At 32.7% G+C, this 15,217-nt stretch overlaps 1 protein-coding gene and 1 pseudogene across 8 annotated transcripts in view; both read left to right on the top strand.

Moving 5' to 3' along the window:
* The window catches only part of Evi5 (ecotropic viral integration site 5), a 217,239-nt gene that overhangs the window by 165,172 nt on the left and 36,850 nt on the right, over nt 1-15,217 (top strand). The gene's annotated exons all lie outside the window — the stretch shown is intronic.
* LOC124968850 (uncharacterized) lies at nt 11,503-11,678 on the top strand (annotated as a pseudogene).

Genomic DNA, 15,217 nt, shown 5'->3' on the forward strand with positions numbered 1-15,217 from the left:
CACTTTTCCTACCAACATTTTACCTAATCCCATGGGTTAGCCTTTAGACAATTCTTAATAGCTTATACAGGTTAGAGTGTCTCATCAAAATTCTCATTCCTGGGGAAAAAAAAAAAAAAAAGGTCTTGAGTAAGTCTAAAACTAAATCAGAGGTAATTTGAATGATTTAAAAACATTTTGGACTGGAAGTATGACTCAGTGGTAGAGTACTTACCTAGCATCATGGTAAGGCCCTGGGTTCTAATTGCCAGCTCTGAGAGTCAGGGTACAACTCTGTTTTGAATCATTCATAGCATTTCTGTTCCTCCCACCTTTCTGGTAATTCACCTGCTTATCCCTTACCTGATCTGTTTAGTAACTTCCCATGCAGCATCCTTTTCTCTAGTCTTAGCTTTTCTATAGAGATATTAGAGCTATCTTCTAAAACATTAAAATTTGTGTTGACTGCCTTTTAATTATCAAATCACATTAAAACTTTATCATGAAATCCTTATCTTTTCATTTCTAACCAAACATTTTTTAACTTCATTTCTCACTATTACCTACCCACTCCTCTGCACAAACACTGTGCTCTGTACACTCCAAATTATCCTGTTCCTACAACTTTCACATTCTTTCAGAATTCTATACCCATCTGCATGCTGCTTTATCTTCCTAAATTTCTGTTTTTTTCTACTACTTTTGAGGTATTTCTCCTTCTCTTTCAGGACTTAGGAGTAAGTGCTCCTTGACTAACTTGCTGTTAATTCCTTTAGCAAGTATATTTTCAATAAACATCTCAGTGCTTCAACATTTATTTATTTAATGCTGATTAAGATTCATAAATAGATCTTTTGTTAAAACCCGAAGCTACTTTTTTAGATTATTCTTAGTTGTGGGAAATACCTTAGACCATTTTCAAATTCCACTAGGGGGAGAACTCAACCTAAAAATTTTTATATTTCAAATCCCTTTCAATTAAGTTTTCCAATTGATGTTAATCTTTTGTGAATTAAACTTTTTCTTATAAACCAAATTTTCTCAAACTCATTTAATAAAAAATTATAGCATTATGTAATGTGTTTTATGTAATGTTTTTAATATAATTTTTAAAATCATACTTTTGTAAACATCATATTTAGAAAAAGAAGTATGTTAGGTGAAGAAATACTCATTTTTATAAATAATCTAACTTTCTACTTGTGAAGGTTACATTTTTTAAAATTTGTTTTCAAAGATGCTTCAGTCAACTTCAGACTTTCAGGTCAGATTAAAATTCTTAATATGCCTCTTTTAGTATTGACATAACTACATCCCTTATCTGCTTAATGTTCTCTCAATACTGCCTCCTCTCCCCATCTTTGAAAGGGTTGTTTATCTTAGTGTCTTACAAAGAACTTAATTATTTTAAAGTATAATAGCTTCCAGATTTTAGACATTTTTCTGGCATTTTTTTTAAAGATTATTGCTACCTACATTTCTTTCTTCTCAGACAGAATGAATTACTGGTGGATTTTAGTCACCATTCCACTATAGTGTTTATTTGGGAACAGATTATGCACCTATAAAATTAAGGTGTTGAATTCCAAATTATTATACCATATTTGTCATTTAAATTTTTTTGGCAATTCACAGTTGCTGTTAAGAATTTCAGTTGTTATATAGTCATCTTGCTTCATTCAAGTCTCTAATAGTTTCTCAGATAAAGCTTGCTTGGCCAAATTTCTGTCTTGGTAATGTTCTCATCCTAATCACTATATTCTTAAGATGCTTTTTTTTCCCCATAAGTTAGTACTTTTTGCCATAAATTATACATATTTTCACTTTTTAATTAAATATATTTTAGCTGCTACTTACAGCATAATAAATTATATAATTTATGGAGTATTATGTGTTGTCTTCATACATATATACATTGTACAGTGTTTAAGCTTAAGACCAGCCCAGACAATGTAATGAGACCCCGTCTCAGAAAAAAGAATTATTTTGTTTGTTTTTTGTTCTTTCAGTAATATATACTTGAGTACACTGATTTCTATACACTGTGAAACCCTATTCTAATTTTTAATTTTTTATATATTTACCATGTTTGAAAATATTACTAACAAACTGCAATTCTTCCAGAATACTCATAAAAATAATAGATAGCATTACTGAACACTTGATACATGCCAGGCAGTGTTCCCAGCCAGTTAAGTATTTGCAGTTATTTAATCTTTACCACATTCATTTAATTGTTAATGTCCTCAATTAATAGTTGAGTAAACTGAAATATAGAGGACATTTTAAAATGAAATATCATTGTTTTAGACCCACTCTTTAAACCTTTTCAGGATAAAAATGAATTTTTCCTTTGTATTAGAACATATTGTCATTATAGTTTTTAAAATTTTCTTAGTAGAATCTTAAGAATATAGTCTACTGTTTAACTTTGCTTATTACACAGCTGAAGTTACAACACTTTCCCTGTTCATCATTTAAAATCTTATAGTTTCTTCCCATATCAGTACAAAGTTTAACTCCTAACTTCTTATAAGACCCTTTGCTCTGATTTTTGTTTACCTTTTTATCTTTATTTTTGCTTTCTCCAGCATATATACCCTGTTTTTGAGCCATGGTATCCTAGTTAAGAGTCCTTCAAATCTTTCATCCCATGTCACTCAGTATCGTTCTTCCCACCCACTTTTTTGACCTCACTTGTCCTGTTGTAGTCCGCCTTCCCTAATAGCAACCCAGCTGATTTTGTGTGTGTGTGCTCTTCTAACATACTCTGTTACAGACCATCCTACTGTAATTAATTTTTTTCAGCTCTCTATTCACTGTGTACATCTAAAGCTTATTGAGAGAGTAAAGTCCATTATTTACTTTATATTTCTGACATTAGCATACTAAATATAATAAACATGTATTTACTGAAAGAATGAGTGTATAATTGTTTAGTTCCTGAAATATCAATTTGACTTTCAACGTCATTCTCATTAAAAGCTCAGATGTGAAGAACAGATTAAATTATTAAAACAGATTAAATTATTAAATTATTAAAAAGACTTAATTAGTGGACTGGGGATGTGGCTCATTTGGTAGAGTGCTTGCCTCACATGCACAAGGCCCTGGGTTCAGTCCCCAGCAACACACACACACACAGACTTTTTGAACAGTTTATTTTTACATTAAGACTAAGTAGAAACATTCTACTTTCCAGGTAGTGGGACAAAACACAGAAAAGTTCATTTTTGCTCAGTTAAGGAAAATAGGTGAGAATTGAACCCAAGCCTCTTGATAGTTAACCTGAAATTGAGTTTGTATTTTGGTTATTATAAAGATAGTTATATTGATTTATCATTACCATGTTAAATGCTTCCATGTGCCAAAGCACATCTTTAAATTAGTGCTACTTGTTAAAACTAATGGAAAGTTTTTCATTTAAAACAGTGTGGGTCTATTCAAATCCAGCTTTTGGTTCTCTTCCTGGTACCCAGTAACATTTACCCACTTTCGTTAGTTTGCCCAGCAGATAACCTCTAGGAATGCCTCAGATGGGCAATACCCCAACCACTCTTGACTTAAGAAAAACACCTACTCAAAATTCTGTTCTGACATAGAATGTAGCAGCTAGGTTTAAATCAGTGTACTCAGATCAGCATGCAATTTTTACAGAGATAGAAAGGAAGTGATAAAACCTTTACTATTAACTTTAAAATATTATATTTTTTAAATTATGCAAAATTATGAGATTACTGAGTGATGGAGCTTACCGTAAAGTTTTGTAATTAATCTGTACTTTCCAGTTTTCTTAACTAATTTTTTAATAGTTTAATAAAGGATGATAGTTTGTATGCCAAGTCTTAGCTAACAAACTTCTTTTTTGGAAGATTCCTCCACCACCACCAAAGGACAGTCATTTTTGGTTACCAGTTTGAGCAACTTAAATGTTAAAATATTTTTTATTTTTCTTTAGGGATTTGTCAATTTTAAGCATTTTTAATTTTGAGAAAATACCTATTTTGTATCTGGTGTTTTTTTCCTGGGAAATTTTTTTACTGCATTTTCATTATACAGAGTAATGGGTTTTGTTGTGGCAGATTCATACATACCAATTATTCGTAAGTAACACTGATTCTTAACAAAGTTGGATATATAGACTTTTACTCAGCTTGCTATCTTGTCAGTAGCGATTGTGAAATTCTGTTTAAATTTTTTCCCCCTAAAATGCTCAGTGATGATTCTTTCATGTCCAACTTCCATATGCAGTTAGCTTTAAAGAGAGGTTTTTAGAATATTGCTTCAACTAGAAATGAAAGGTATCATGCACATCCCCAAAACCAACTCATAGCAGGGTCTCCTTAAGAAAGGAGGATAAAATCTTAAGTCCCTTAATATCAGTGATCATCTTGCAGTTACTAAAAATTAGTTTATATGTAGCATTCAGATTTTGATTTCTACTGCCATTCTTCACTAAATGGAACCAGGAGTCCTCAGAGAAATAACTGATTTCTATAACTGTGACAGGAAAGTACAAGATAAGCCTGTAGCACCTTATAATGCCAAAAGTAAGGAGATGCTCAAGGAAAGCGTTTAGGGGTGTGTTAAAGAGACAGAGGAGCCCATTTGAAAGAGCTCCTAATGGGCAAACATAGAACAATTTGAGGGAAAAAAAATGCATTTAAAGTAGTAGTGGATTTTAACCCAAAGTATAAAATAAGTATCTATTTGCTCATGTGGAAATAATGATTGAATAAATTAATAAAATGGGGGAGCAGAAACAAATATGCAAAAGAATTCCAAGTAATTTCTATGGATATTCTGTCCTCAAGAAGGGAAAGTATGGATCTCTACTCCTTAAATGTGAACTACACATAGTGACTTCCCTCCAAATGTACTGTGTGGAAAGTACAGGGGTAAAAGGAGTAGCCTTGCAGTGCAGAAACCTGACAAACACTATTTAAGCCAGATAATCAAGGGTAACATCAATAGTCACAGATCACACTGGTATTTATGCACCCTTGGTATAGGATATGATGTGACGTAGTGAAAATAGAACTTCATCTCTGTAATCTTCCTCCCAGTAACCTCTAACCTTCATGTTAACCAGGAGAAAAATATCAAATTCCAATGTAGGTATTTTGCAAAATACCTGGATGGTACATCTCAAACTGTCAGGATTATGAAAAGCAAGCGACCTGAGAAACTGTTGCAGCTAAAAGGAACTTAAGGAACATAACAACTAAATGTAATGTAGTATCTTGGGTAGAATCCTAGAACAGGAAAACAAGACAGGTTTAAAAAGAAGCAAACCAAACCAGACTCAGCGGCACATGCTTATAATCCTAGTGACTTGGGAGGCTGAGGCAGAAGGATCACAAGTTCAAGGCCAGCCTTAGCAATGTAGCAAGACCTTGTCTCAGAATAAAAATAAAAAGAGCTAGTGGTGTAGCTCAATAGTAAAGTGTCTCTAGGTTCAATCTCTAGTATCACCAAAAAAAAAAACAAAAATATATATATATATATATATATATAAAATCATATATATGATATATGAACAAACTGAATTTTAATTAGTAATATATCAATATTGGTTCATCAATTATAACAGTATAATATAAGATGGTAATCATAAGGGAAACTGAATGCTAGGGTGTATGGGAACTCTTCTCAATTTTTCTGTAAATTAAAAGTATTCTAAATGTTTAATATTAAAAAATAGTGTATGTGTGATTTGGGGAGTTTTAGGAACTTACAGAATTACATAATTTTAAATATTGATCACAAAATTGATTCCTTTACAATTAAACTATAATTTATAAGGAACATTTTCTAGCTTTTGGACTTTGTGTCAATACTTATCTTTTCATTTGTACCCTTAGCTGGTCCTATAAAAAGTATTACTTCAACATATTCTGTGTGTGTGTGTGTGTTTGTGTGTCTCTCTCTTCTGAAATGGAATCAGTCTTAGCATTGAAAAATGCTAGGGGAAAAAAATTTAATTTCTTTTCTCCATTTTACTTTTTTTTGAAGGTATTTTTATGTATTTTCATTTTTTTCTAAGTACTAAAAAGAGTTTTCAAACCTTTGTGTCCATGACTTTAAATTACAGGAAACTGTTTGAAAACTTATCAGTAGTACATGATATGAATATGATTTGTTTTTAGATGTTTCAAATGAGTCACCTTGAAGTCATGGAGAGGCTAACACTTACCACATTTACCGTTCTGATTAGTTTTTCTCAGGTTTAAGTACAAATCTGTAGTAACTTACTATGGCTTAGTGGTTGCTGTTGATGTTTCAGTTTGGTTATATTGATTAATCAGGATGATTATTATCACATATCATGGATTTACTGAAATCATTAGGCTTTGTTCTGCTATAATAATTTCATATGCAGTTATACTTTACTTTAAACATTTTGCTTTAATGTATGAATTTAATATAACAAATTAGAACATAAAGATTCTGTCATGTTGCAAGTTAATATGATGGCCCCTGTGACGGTTGAACCTAGTTTCATAAGACAGTCTTAAAAAAAAGTGTCATTTAACCTTTAAAACAGTTAATAAATTATTTTCTAAATTATTTCTAAAATGGTTCGATTTTTACAAAACTTAGGTTTGCTATATTTTATATATCATAATCTCTGTTTTTGTTAGGCTTTTCATCTGTGGGTATAATATAAAATATTCTTTAAACATAAGCTTTACACTTGTATTCGAGACGAAGCAACCTGCATTGTGACATGACCTGTCTTATACCACAAACCTTCTGTAATACTGCTCCCAGAGAAAAACCCACATCCTATGTATAACCTTAGATTTATTTTGAAATCTCTATGAAAAGAACATAGGGAGATTACTAATTGTTTCTGTTATTTCCTTTAAGGGTGTGATATCTATCTGTGAGTGATGTTTTCAATTTTAATTGCCAATTTTAATTTCAATTTTAAATTTTGAGATGTATTAAGTAGTTATTTCATGTTTTAAAGTTACTATGTAAGACCTTAACAACTAGTTATCAACCCTTGAAAAATTAAATTTCTGAAGGAAATTCCAAAAAGGGGAAAACAATGACACTTCCAGCAGCTAATACATATTTCTAATCTAAAAACCAAAGGCTAGTATGATACGAGTAAAAATTGCAAATTTAAATAAGCTACCTTTCTTTATGTTTTATTAGTTCCTGTTCTTATTTTTATTTCTACTTTAGATTTGTGTTCTTTATGTAAGTTCTTAGGATGGGTGCATAGTTCCAACATTATTTTTAATACAGTGTTTGGGGGGGTTGTTATGATTTGTTTTTGGTACTGGAAATTAAACTCAATTACCGTATTTTAAAATTTTAGTAATCACCCATCTATAGGAGTACAGTTAAACCATGGTATATTCATACTCTGGAATATTTGACATCCTTTAGGAAGAACAAAGAAAGAGCTGCAAGACATATTAACTGATTAAAAATCAAATTATGGACAGAGTATATGCCATCTTTCCACTTGGATAAGTTAAAAAACTTATGTAGATATCTGTATTATAAGTGTTTATTTATATTAAGTGTGTGCATATGTGTTTAAGACCTACAAAATATGCATATCTGTACATTTTAAATATGTATGTTAATATACATGCATTTAAATACATTTGCATATATGTATTTGTTATGTATAGTGATCTCCATCAAAACTGTTGAAATATTCGTCCTGGACAGAGTAAAGGGCTTGATGGAAAAGAGCAGAGGGTAGGAGTTCATTCTTTATATGAATTATAGAATTATCATAATTTTCAAAGTGTACATTCATTTAAATAACTTTTAAGGTAACCACTGCTAGAAAGAATATTAGAATTAGAATTCCCAAATAATTATAAGAAAAAAGCAACAGAGGAACATGGTCAACTTAGCAAAAATACACTCGTTCTGTGGCCTTACAGTCCCTGAGTTGTCTGGATCCTACCTACTTCTCTGGTGCATCTTAATCTACATTCCCATTAAGAAATTGGTTGTAGCAACACCTACTTTTTTATTTCTCTAATAAAGCTCTTTTATTCCTACATTAAGGCTTTTGTTCTTCCTCTTTTCTACATTGGCAATTTCCATGATCTTCTCATGGCTGGTTCCTTCTCATCATTTAACTCTCAGCAGTCACTGACTCACAGAGATTTTTCCTGATCATCATATAAAGTAGGTCCCTCACTTACTCTACATCATCATCATGGCATTGGCAGCCGGCACTGGGGATTGAACATAGGGGCACTCAACCACTGAGCCGCAATCTCAGCCCTGTTTTGTATTTTATTAGAGACAGGGTTTCACTGAGTTCCTTAGGGCCTCATTGAGTTGTTGAGGCCTCCTGCCTCAGCCTCCAGAGCCCCTGGGATTATAGGTATGCACCACTGCACCCAGCTTAAGTTTTACATTTTTAATGGCTCTTAACCAGTGTCTGAATTATTTTCACTTTAAAAATTAACTTTCATTAACCTCATCAATTAACCTCATCAATGAATTAACCTCATCAATTCTGAAATGGAATTCTGAAATGGAATCAGTCTTAGCATTGAAAAATGCTCAATTAACCTCATCAATGAATTCAGCAAAATAGCAGGCTATAAAATCAACACACATAAATCTAAAGCATTTTTATACGCAAGCGATGAAACAGCTGAAAGGGAAATGAGGAAAACAACCCCATTTGCAATAGCCTCAAAAAAAATAAAATACTTGGAAATCAATCTAACCAAAGAGGTAAAAGATCTCTACAATGAAAACTACAAAACATTAAAGAAAGAAATTGAGGAAGACCTTAGAAGATGGAAAGATCTCCCATGTTCTTGGATAGGCAGAATTAATATTGTCAAAATGACCACACTACCAAAAGTGCTATACAGATTCAATGCAATTCCAATTAAAATCCCAATGACGTACCTTACAGAAATAGAGCAAGCAATCATGAAATTCATCTGGAAGAATAAGAAACCCAGAATAGCTAAAGCAATCCTTAGCAGGAAGAATGAAACGGGGTATCGCAATACCAGAACTTCAGCTATACTACAAAGCAATAGTAACAAAAACGGCATGGTATTGGTACCAAAATAGACAGGTAGATCAATGGTACAGAATAGAAGACACGGACACAAACCCAAATAAATACAATTTTCTCATACTAGACAAAGGGACCAAAAATATGCAATGGAGAAAAGATAGCCTCTTCAACAAATGGTGCTGGGAAAACTGGAAATCCGTATGCAACAGAATGAAACTAAACCTCTATCTCTCGCCCTGCACAAAACTCAACTCACAATGGATCAGGACCTTGAAATCAGACCAGAGACCCTGCATCTTATAGAAAAAAAAGTAGGTCCAAATCTTCACCTTGTTGGCTTAGGATCAGACTTCCTTAAAGGACTCCCATAGCACAAGAAATAAAAGCAAGAATCAATAACTGGTATAGATTCAAACTAAATAGCTTTCTCTCAGCAAAGGAAACTATCAGCAATGCAAAGAGAGAGCCTACAAAGTGGGAGAAAATCTTTGCCACTCATCCTTCAGATAGAGCACTAATTTCCAGAATCTATAAAGAACTCAAAAAACACTACACCAAGAATACAAATAATCCAATCAACAAATGGGCTAAGGATATGAACAGACGGTTCACAGAAGAAGATCTACAAGAAATCAACAAACATATGAAAAAATGTTCACCATCTTTAGTAATAAGAGAAATGCAAATCAAAACTACACTAAGATTCCATCTCACCCCAATTAGAATGGCGATTATAAAGAATACAAGCAACAACAGGTGTTGGAGAGGATGTGGGGAAAAAGGTACACTCATACATTGCTGGTGGGGCTGCAAATTAGTGCAGCCACTCTGGAAAGCAGTGTGGAGATTCCTTAGAAAACTTGGAATGGACCTACCATTTGACCCAGCTATCCCACACCTCGGCCTATACCCAAAGGACTTAAAATCAGCATACTACAGAGATGCAGCCACATCAATGTTCATAGCTGCTCAATTCACAATAGCCAGACTGTGAAACCAACCTAGATGCCCTTCAGTTGATGAATGGATAAAGAAACTGTGATATATATATATATATATATATATATATATATAAAAACAATGGAATATTACTCCACCATGAAGAATGATAAAATTATGGCATTTGCAGGCAAATGGATGAAATTGGAGAATATCATGCTAAGTGAGATAAGCCAATCTCAAAAATCCCAAAGAGGAATGATCTCACTGATAAGCAGATGATGACACATAATGGGGGGTGGGAGGGGGGCAAGAATGGAGGAAGGAGGGACTGTGTAGAGGGAAAAGAGAGGTGGAAGGGGTGGGGGTGGAGGGAAAAATAACAGAATGAATCAAACATCATTACCCTATGTAAATGTATGATTATGCAAATGGTATTCTGTTACTCCATGTACAAACAGAAACAACATGTATCCCATTTGTTTACAATAAAAATAAAAATTAAAAAAAAAAAACTGGAACTTAGCCGGGTGTGGTGGCACATGCAAAAAAAAAAAAAAAAAAAAAATTAGAGGGAGCAGAATTCATCACCAGTAAACGGCAGTATCATATGTATGATTACATGAATGATGTGAATCTACATTGTGTACAACCATAGAAATGAAAAGTTGTACCCCATTTGTGTACAATGAATCAAAATGCAGTCTATTAAAATAAAAAAAAATAAAACAAAACAAAAAAAATTAACTTTCATACATTTGTGTACATATATTAGAACTTTTTCATATTTACTACTGTATGCCTAATACCTGGCATTTAACAGGTACTGAAAAAATTTGCTGAATTCATTTTATAAAGGAGAAAATAGTCATGTATAAGAGAGTAACATTCTGTACCATAAGAGCAGGTACCAGGTTCTAATTATAGACAATCCTCAGACTTAGAATTTTAACTTACATTCATGTAAAAATGATATGCATTTAGTTGAAATGAGAGTTCAGATTTCGAATTTTGATGTTTTTGTGCTAGTGATAGGATGAATAATACTGTCTCGTAACGTTGGGCAGTAACAGTGAGCTGCACCTGCCCATCAATCGCACGATCACAAAGGTAAACAACCAGTATTCTGCAGTGCAATGTTGCTGACCTGTGATGGTCATAAGTTAGGTTTATTAGGTATGCTTTGGACTTTTACAATAGGACATAACCCCATTATAAGTTCAGGAACACCTGTATTTTACTCTACATAAAGATGTATTTATTTAAATACATGTTGCTCCAGAGGTAGATTAAAACATCCCAGAATTACTTACACCAGCCATCCAACAAAATAGTAAATAATGATTTTTTTAAAGGTAAAAAAAAATTTTCTACCAAAAGCAACCTGAGAGGAAAAGGAGCATAACCTAATGCAATAAGCTTTAAAAACTAACAACTAACAAAAGAAACAGGCAGTTGTAGAGCAGAGAGCCCTAGCAAGTCATGGCTATGCTTTTTCCGAATTTAAATCATCTATTCTGTTAGAATACTTTTTTCAGTGAGACAAATGACAGAAGTAACAGACTTCTGAGCCTTTTGGCTAGGATAAGTGTAGTATCCATTCTTATTTTAATATCTGATATATCCTCTATCCAAGGACAAATTATTAAATACATTTGGAATAGGGAGATGAAATAGGAGCTTACTCCATCCATCCCCCTGGTATTGCAGTACCTCCAGGAACAGAGTAACCCCTCAGGGGAAGATAGATAGATTGCTGAAAGTCTTTTGTGTATGATTAAAATGATACCAAATAGAGACAGAGTTCTGTTTTGTGGTGCTGAAGATGAGCCAAGGACTTTATCCATGCTAACCATGCACCGTACTACTGAACTTCACCCACAACCCTGGAGAAAGTTCTTTGAATCTCATAGGATTAAAAAATTAAACCCACAGGTTAGCCTCTTATAAGAGACAAAAAAAAAAAAGCCCAGTTGTGTTAGCATGCGCCTATAATCACAGCGATGTGGGAGACTGAGGCAGAAGGATCTCGAGTTCAAAACCAGCCTCAGCAACTTAGCGAGATCCTAAACAACATGGCCAGACCCTGTCTCAAAATAAAATAGAAAAAGGGCTGGGGATTTGGCTTAGTAGTTAAGTGCCCATGGATTCAATACCCAGTCCAAAAAAAAAAGAGACCAAACCCCCTCTCTGCAATTATCAATATTGATTGTTTATATTTTACCAAATATTTATAATATATAAATAATGAAACATATATAAATAACAAAATATATGTTTACCAGTATATTATATAAAAAACTATCTTCTAGTGCTATTCCTATAAGTTTTCTGTTTTGACTTAAGATGTTTAAGTTTCTTTGCCTATGTCTTCCATACTTAACCCCCTTTAGCCAAACAGCCTTTTAATATATATAGTACCAGTTTTAATCTGCTACCTGTTTGGTTTGAAAAAGGGAATAAAAACTATTCCTTAGAGTTTTGTTGGAGTAGGAGGTTTTTCTGTTTTATCTTGAACAATACATTCTTTAAAAAAGTTAACAGTGTCATGAAAAATAAAAAAATTCAGAAGAGACTGTCATAGATTTAAAGAGGCTAGGAGATACAATAACCAAACATAAGCATGAACCTTGGTTTGATTTTGGAAAAAACAAAACATTTGAGTCCTTTGGGGGAAATTCAAATAGAAATTTGATATAATGGAATTAATAATGGAATTACTGTTAATTTAGTTTATTATAATGGCATTTGGTTTCCTTATAAGATGCATATTGGAGTATATAGTAAAGTGTCATGATATCTGTAATATATGTTCAAATGGTTCAGAAAAAATCTGTTTGCATACATATGTTCATTGCATGCATAGTGTATGGTTGCCTACATATAGAAAGAACAAAAACTAATGTGGCAATATAGAAACTGATGAATAGAGCTGAAGGGCATATGGGTGTCATTGCACTGTTATTTCAACTCTTCTATAGATTTGAAAATTTTGAAAACTAAAAAGATGTAAATAAAGGACTACATCCTTTTAAATTTTCCTCCTGGAAAAGGGTGCTTTCTACTACCTCACTGTTACATCTAGTACATTAACTAGATGTTAACTGGTTCAGTTCTCAAAAACAAAAACTTGTAAGTGAATTGTTTGATCATATAGGGTATTTAAAAACCCATGTCTTGAAATACAGCTTTTAAAATCAGCTATCTTCCTGTCTAAGGAAGTGTCCTTCCTGTGGCAAGATATAGGGTAAATTATAACCAACATTAAGAACATAAAGAAACAAACAGGAATGGCCTTTTAGACATGCTTATTACAATTTCTTTTAGCAAAATAAACCTAACATTATATATTTAAACAAGTTTGAAGTCCTTGTCTTCTTTCTCTTGTTTTCTTTTGTCTTGCTTTTTTAGTGTTATGCACTACTAAACCCCACTTTCTTCCCAAACACGTTCAGAGCAACTTAACATCGTACTCATCTTGGTTTTACTGCTCTGTGACATTCAAACTCATGTTGCTTAGAACTATAGGGAATACTTTTTGATTTTCTCTTTAATCTTTTGTCTTAGCGTACCACCACATTTAATTATTCAACTTTTAAATGGTATGTTGGAGTTCAGTAGATGTAGGTGAAGTTACCTCTGAATAAAATGTCTACTTCTTACTGCACAGACATTTTTCCATTTTCTATTTTCTTGTGGACCACACTTGCTGATTTTTCAATAAACTATAAGATTATGTGACACACACTAGGCATATTCTGTCTCTTCCTCTTCATTTCTCTTATTGTGGGAATAAAATAGGTGAATGTGTATGGCAAAGGTCACTAACAGTCCAGGTAGTTGAACACAAAAATCACTGCTCTTAGTACTGTATTCTCTACACCCACTTGTTATATTAGAGAACATATTTTTTTTTTACTATATCAACCCATAACCTAATAAATAGGTTAAAGAATAGAATTGGAATATTTCTCTTATTTATTGTCATATCACTTTAGAGATATTGGTACTTTTAAGTGTTTAAAGACTTATTTTCCTCGTCCCCAAATCTTTGGTTTTTCTTCATTCTTTAAAACAGTTACCTTAGTTAATGGTCATAGGGGTCATGTGTGTGGAAGTTTCTCAGATCCTAAACATTTTGTTTAGTTCCTCATCATACCTTACCAAACTGTAAAATAATATTTTCTGTTTGAGAGCTAGGTTAACCAAGAAAGGGATTTGAGTTCAAAATTGAACCAACCCCTGAAGACAGGGAACTGACCAGCTGAAACTTAACATGGAAATAATGTGAAGTGAAACTGATAGCAGAATTGAAAGAAATTAAATTAAGGACTCTTGACAGTTTCCCTCTATTTTTGTTTTTAAATATATTCACTTTGGAAACGTGGAGAATATATGTTAATAGGCTTATGAGTCATGGTCATTTACCACATTTACCATGGTACATTTCGTTATATGTAAAATTAAACTAAAATATATAATACAGTTAAACAGGGAAAATACTATTTGAGATCCTTAGTGAATAGATTATCCTACTAGGAATTTGATAATAGCAGGATATAATTATTGTATATATTAATGGATTATACATAGAGTTTTGAATTAATGTTTAAAAAGTGTTAATTTTCTTTTGAAACCAGTGTGTTTCAAATGTAGTCTACACTATGGCTATGCCAAAGCAGCTTTCAAAATATACTGATTTTCAGTCCACTCCCCTTTCAGTTATTTAGAATGCAGTGGGTCAGGACTGGGCTGTCTTTATCTTTGTATTACAAAACTTCCAAAGTGATTACTTACCCACAGTGATATTTGGTAATTACTGTTTTAAATATTTCCTAGGTTATATTGTTAATATTATTGTATTCATTTAACTGTATCTTTAAAAATATTTATTTGGGTAATAATTTTATTTTGGATAACAGAGAAACCAATTTAAGCAGGCCTAGATAATAAAGAGGATTTAGGGACTGGGGTTGTAGCTCAGTGGTAGAGTGCTTGCCTAGCATGTATGAGGCACTGGGTTCTATTCCCAGCACCACATAAAAATAAATGAATAAAACAAAGGCATTGTGTCCATCTACAACTAAAAATATTTTTTTAAAAATGGGGGATTTATTGCTTCATATAACTAAAAATTCTAGAAGTACAATATGCTTCTGAAAAAGTTTGATCTGTGCTCTAGTACGTCATTAACCATGATACTGTATAGACTGCCCTTTTTATCATTTCCTGCCCTCAGAAGGTTTTCCTCCCTGTGTAAAATTGACTTACAAA

This window comes from Sciurus carolinensis, chromosome 1 (genome assembly GCF_902686445.1).
Source record: "Sciurus carolinensis chromosome 1, mSciCar1.2, whole genome shotgun sequence".
Classification (NCBI taxonomy): domain Eukaryota; kingdom Metazoa; phylum Chordata; class Mammalia; order Rodentia; family Sciuridae; genus Sciurus; species Sciurus carolinensis.